The sequence below is a fragment of the Manis pentadactyla genome, chromosome 13 (assembly GCF_030020395.1).
Source record: "Manis pentadactyla isolate mManPen7 chromosome 13, mManPen7.hap1, whole genome shotgun sequence".
Classification (NCBI taxonomy): domain Eukaryota; kingdom Metazoa; phylum Chordata; class Mammalia; order Pholidota; family Manidae; genus Manis; species Manis pentadactyla.
The window spans coordinates 7776991-7783910 of NC_080031.1; positions in this window are offsets into that span (position 1 = coordinate 7776991).

Below are 6920 nucleotides of genomic sequence, written 5' to 3' on the forward strand. Positions count from 1 at the left end.
AAAAGTGAAAGAAAAATAAAAAACATTCTCTAACAAAACAAGATGAGGGAATTTGTTGGTGACAGACATACATTGCAAGAAATGATAAAAGCAGTTCTTCATTGAGAAGGAAAAAGTAGAGATAAGAAACTCAAAATCTACATAAAAAAAGGAAGATCATTGAAGAATGAATAAATGAAGTGAAAATTAACACTTAGTTTTTTCTCATTTTAATTGATCTATCAGATAACTGTTCAAAATAATAGCAACAATGTATTATATATTAGATTCAATTAACAATAGATTTTATATATATTACATAGATGTTTGTGTATAAGTATATATATTGTGTATAAATACATATATGTATATATATGTATATATATTACATAGATGTTTGTGTATAAGTAAAATATATATTTTACTTATGTATAAGTAAAATGAATGACAGCAATGATACAAGGGCCAGGGGATAGGAATTAGGAGGATTTTGTTATTACACTACTCATGAAGCAGTGTAGTGTATTTGAAAGTATACTTGTATCAGTTGTGAGCAGGTAGTACATTTCCAGGGCAACTACTAAAATAAGCTTTAAAAAAATAGTATAATTGATATGCTAAGAAAAGAGAGAAAGTGAAATAATATAGAACACTCAGTTAAAACCATAAAAGGACAAAAAATATGGAAGAACAATGAATAAGGACAACAAGTATAAAACAGTAATAAATACAGTAGATACTATTCCAAATATATCAATAACCACCTTAAGTATCTGGTCTAAATACACCAATTAAAAGACAGAAATTGTCTGAGTCGATCAAAAAATAAGATACAACCATATGTTTTCTATAAGAACCTACTTTAAATATAAAGATACATATAGTTTAACAATAAAGGGATGCACAAAGTTATACCATGCTAACATGTACCAAAAGAAAAGGGGATAACTATATTAATTCTGGACAAAATGGATTTCAGAGCATGGAAAGTTATCAGGGTTAAAGGTATTACATAATAATAAAGGGGACAAAAACCCAAGAAGACATAATAATTTTAATGTGTATGTGCCTAATAGCGCATAAAAATATGTAAGGCAAAAAATGATAGCACTGCAAGGAAAAATAGATGAATCCACTATTATAGTTGAAGACTTTAATACTCCTCTGTTAGAACTGGACAGATTCAGCAGGCAGAAAAATCAGTTAGGACATAATTGAACTCAACAGGACCACCAATCAACTGGGTTAAACTGAAAAATTCTAATCTATAAAATTGATTCATGTGCATAGTTGATATTCCTAACATATAGAATCTTCTAATCTGTAGAGTACTTCAGCAGTATCAGGTTAGGCATACTCAAGCTCACAGGGAACATTCACCAAGATAGACCACACTGTGGGCCATAAAACACATAATAACAAATTTGAAAGAATAGAAATCATACAGTCTGCTCTTAGACAATAATGGAATTAAACCAGAAACCAGTAGCAGAAAGATAGCTAGAAAATCCCAATATACTTGGATATCAAACAGCACACTTATAAATAACAAATGGATCAGAGGAGAAAACACAAAATAAATTTTCAAATATTGTCAACTAAATGGAAAGAAAATACAGCTTATCAAAATTTGTGGGATGCAGTAAAAGCAATGTTCAGAGGGAAATTTATAACATTGAACATATATATATATATATATATATATATATATATATATATATATATATATATATATACATATATTTGAAAAGAAGAAATATTTTGAAGTCAACAATCTAAACTTCCACCTAAGGAAACTAGAAAAAGGAAAGCAATTAAATCCTAAGTAAGCAGAAGAAAAGAAATAATAAAAATTAGAGCAGAAATCAATGAAATTGAAGATAAGTAATCAATATAGAAAATTAACCAAACCAAAGGCTGATTCTTTGAAAAGATCAGTACAGAAAATAAATAAGGAAGCACCCGACTTAAACTACGAGTTAGACCAGATAGGCTTAAAAAATATATTAGAGAACTTTCCATCCAACGGCAGCAGAATACACATTCTTCTGAAGAGCACAAGGAACATTCTCCAGGATAAATCACGTTAGGCCACAAAATAAGTCTTAATGAATTTAAGGAGACTGAAATCATACCAAGCATCTTTTCCAACCACAACAGCATGAAACTAGGAATCAATGACAGGAAGAAAACCAGAAAATTTACAACTATGTGGAGATTAAGCAACATGCTCCTGAAAAACCAATGGGTCAAAGAAGATACAAAAGGGATATTTAAAATGTCATGAGACAAATAAAAATGGAAACACACACACTGAAACTTATGGGATACAGCAAAAGCAGTTCTAGGAGAGAAGTTCCTAGAGATAAACGTGTACATTAAGAAAAAAGAAAGATTTCAAATAAACAACCTAATTTTACACCACAACAAACTTGAAAAAGAACAAAGTAAGCCCAGTTAGTAGAAGGAAGTAACAAAGATTAGAATGGAAATAAGTACAAGATAATAGAAAAGATCAAAGAAATTAAAGGCTGTTTTTTTAAATGATAAACAGAATAGAAAAAAAACTATGTCCACACAGAAACCTGCACACAGATGTTTATAACTTTATTTATAATTGACAAAACTTGAAATTGATCAAAGTGTCCTTCAGTGGTTGAATGGATAAACGGTGGTACATCCATACAATGAAATATTACTTAGCACTAAAAAGAAATGAGCCAAGACATGCAGGAAACCTAGATGCATAGTACTAAGTGAAAAAAATCCTATCTGAAAGGCTACATACTGAGAAGTATGAAAAGGCTACATACTGTAGATTCCAAGTATTTGATGTTCTGGAAAAGATATAACTATGGAGACAGTAGAAAGATTGGTGGTTGCCAGGAGTTGAGGGGTGGAGGTGAATAGGTGGGGCACAGAGAATTGTTTGGTCAGCACAAGTGTTATGTATGATAGTACAATGGTGTATTCATTTCATTATACATTTGTGCGAACCCATAGAATACGCAACCATAGTGAGCCATAATGGAAGCTACAGACTTCGGACGGTAATGATATGCCATGTAGACTCAGAGACTGTAACAAATACACTGCTCTGATGCAGGATGTTAATAGAGGGAAAGTCAGTGTGTGGGGGTGGACAGTTGGTGTGTGGGAACTTTCTGTATTCTCTGCTTAACTTTGCTATGCACCTAAAATTGCTCTAAAAAATAATTTTTAATTTACAAAATAAAGATGAGCAGTTTGCCTTGGTGTTCCTCTCTCTCACTTTCCAACAAGATGAAATACAGATGTGCTTACGTCCCTCCTTTGATCATGCAAAAATGGAATCACCCCATAGATGGTAGGTCAACAAGACTCAGGAAGCTGACTCCTCAAAAGAACTCCTGGGACAGAGCCACCTGTTCACCTGCCAATCTGGGCCACTAATACTGGGGAGTGTACACAGGCATACCTCAGAAATGTTGCATGTTCCAGACCACCAATGTAAAGTGAATGTTGTAATAAAGTGAGCCAGTGAATTTTTTGGTTTCCCAATGCATATAAAAGTTATGTATGCACTATACTGTTGTCTGTTAAGTGCAATAGCATTATGTCTAAAAAAAAGTATATACCCTAATTAAAAAATACTTCACTGCTAAAAAATGCTAACCGTCATCTCAGTTTCCACCAAGTTGTAATCACTGATCACAGATCACCATAACAAATAAAAGAATGATGAAAAAGTTTGAAATATTGTGATAATTGCCAAAATATGACACAGAGACATGAAGTATGCAAATGTGGTTGAAAAAATGCACTGGTAGGCTCACTCAGTGCATGGTTGCCACAAACTTTCAATTTGTAAAAACTGCAGTGTCTTCCTAGTGCAATAAAATGAGGTGTGGCTGAATAGGGAAGAAAGGGGGGGCACTTTGGTTACAGCAGCTTACCCTTTACCCAACCCATAGAATAAATGAGTGAATGGTTGACTGTAAACCACACTTTAGTACAAAACGACATTTAAGGTGGATTACAACGTTTTTTTGTGAGGTAAATTACAATACAAAACCACCATGTAAGGAAGCCATTAGACACCAGGAGCAGGGGTAGGGTGTTTTTGGAAACATTTGGACTTAGTCACTGCATTTAAGCAATGAGTTTAATTCACAAATGCCTGGACATGAAGGCAAGAGAAACACATATTCTAATTCATGTTTGATGAAAAGAATTGCATATTTTCTTCTATGTGATCTCAGAAAATTCTGGAATCATGTATTTCCAGGGACTATGTGTTTATAGCCATAGGATGTCACAATCACTGGTGGGGGGGGAGGATTAGAAGGAGAGAAATTTTCGATCAGTGAAAGTAGTATCGGATATATTATTAACCCGTCAGGGACAGAGGCTGGGGTCTCTCTCTGGGATGTTCCTGTCCTCTCCTCTCTCCCTCACCCCCACCTCCTCTCCCACACCTCTGCTGGGTACCTGTGTAAATAGCAGCTCTGCCAGTCCTCCCTGGGGACTGGCATCTCTAACTGCTGTTCCCCGAAGGGGAGAGAAGGCAATGGGGCCTGCAGTCGGGGGAACAGGAATTGAAGCCTGCAAATCTGTGAGGAAATACTGTTAATCATCAAATTGTAACTTCTGGGTAGAGGAAGTCACTCGGTCTCTCCAGCCAACTCTGGGAGAAGCAGCACATCTGTTCAGTGCTGACCTTAGGTCACCTCTGCATTCAGTAAGATCCTTCCTCACCTTCCCAGATAGATTTGCTGCTTGGAGAAAACCAGCTTCTCGATTGCTTGGAGCGTTGTGAGTTCTTTCCCTTCTCCACTCTCGTTCTTCAAGTTACAATAAAAAATTACAGCTCTGGGAGGAACAGAGGGCACATATGTAAGTTGGCTCCAGCTGATGAAAAGGGACTCAGTCAGTAAAGTGGCATTTGCCGAGTTGCCACAGTAACACACAAGTTTCAGAGTATTTGAGATTTGATGATAATTTCAGTAAAAATGTTTCCAATTCATGTACCTAGTAACGTATTTGGAGAATACAAACACTGCAAAGAAGAACGTGACTCCCCTGGTGCTGCCCACTGTTACTGTTTCAGGGTTCAGTCTCTCTCTGGGTCTCCCCACGTCTCTAATGATCTCTGGGTCTTGTTCTCTGTCCCTTCCCCGTTCTCTGCTTTGCTCCCTCCCTCTTGCAAAACTGGGATCATGAAGTGCGTAATGTTCTGTAATTTGCTTTTTTTGTTTAGTCATATATAAGAAATTCTTTTTCCATTTTTAAACACACACATCCGTGAGAGGATGATTTCAGCTCAAAGTTCTTAATTTAGGGCATGTGTATGTATAGCTGCAGCTCTTCCTTTCACAAATGCTCCCTCAGTGCCCCTCGGGCCCCAGGCTCTCTGCTGGGCCTTATTGTGATGAAAGAGACCTGGTCTAGTGGAGCTTGCAGTCCAACAGGGAGGGTGGGTGATAAACAAGGAATCACCAGGAGGGGATGCACAGTGAGTAATTACATTAAAAATACCCAGGGATTCTTGGGGATACCTAACAAGGGCCAGGTTAGGGAAGAAAAGAGGTACCTCGGACCTGTTTACCTGAAGAGGAGATATCAGATGTCTGGCATTGCCTGAGGGTCACCTTGCCTTCTTATTAGTCCTCCCACAGGGGAGAAGCACATGGGTCCATCCAGGCTATTGTTAAATAGAGCCCTGCTCGGAAAGCAAACAGTCACCCTAGTGCAGGGTGAGAGAAAATGGCCCCTCTCCCACACAACTGTTAGAATTTAAACAGGTACCCTCTTCTAGGAAAACAGTTTGGCAATGTGTATTTAAAATAAAAAGTTAAAAATTGCCTAAGCTTTGATCAAATAATCTTTCCTAAGAATTTAATGACAAACTTAGACACAATTTTACATACAAAAAGTTCATGATACAATAGTGTATAATAATGGGAGAAAGGTCATAACCTAAATGTTCATCAAAATTAGAAAGGTAAAATAAATAATAGTCCTTCATCTAGTGGAATTTTGCATAAGAAAATAATAATAGTCCCCATTTGTTAAGAATTTACTATACCTCAGAGCCTGTTCAAAACTTTTGAAATACTGTTTTTGAAGAATATGTGATTACATGGGAAATGCTTATTACATAAGGTTGAGCGGGTAAAAGGAGTCAACACGATTTTATTTATACTCTAATTTGTATTTTGTCATGTGTTTATATGCACATACAATGAAATAATGCTAATGCTGATAGAACTATAAGTGATTGATAATTTCTTCCCTTACTTTTTTATATTTCACAGTTTTCCATTATAAAGAGATATCAAACACTTTGAAATATTTTAAGACATTATCTAAAAAACACACACTGAAATGCCATTATTGACTCAACTTGATCAAACATTTAAATATTTCAGGAAAAAAAATCAAAAGCCAGAGTTGTTATCAGGCAGTTATTACTAAAACTGCCAGTGGCCCCAGTTCCTAACGAGCATCAGCTTGCAGGATGGGCACCAGGCCCACCTCTCCATGGGCAGATTCTGCCTGGATCTCCCTAAAAAACATGCAGTTGCTTCTGGGAGAATCTGGGCTTGAATCCGGATCCTGTCATGTGGTGGGTAGCTCCACGTCAGCAGCTCGCTTCACCTCTCAAATTCTCAGTGTCCTCATCTGTAAAATGGGAATAATAACTCTGCCTTCAGAGTTGCTGTGAGGATCCGATGGTACCAGCGTGGGAAACTGCCTCCACAGCGTGCCTCCATGTGCTGGCATCGTGTGGGTTCTGAGTCAGCAACTTGGGGGCTGCTTGCCCCCACGACTAAGGTTTATTAGGTTGGGGTTTGCTGCTCAGATACACACAGAATGTGCTCAGCCATCTGCCTGCAGGATGCATCATGGTTAGCCAAGGGCTCACTGCCAGGGGTTCCACGCCGAGGATGACAGCTGTG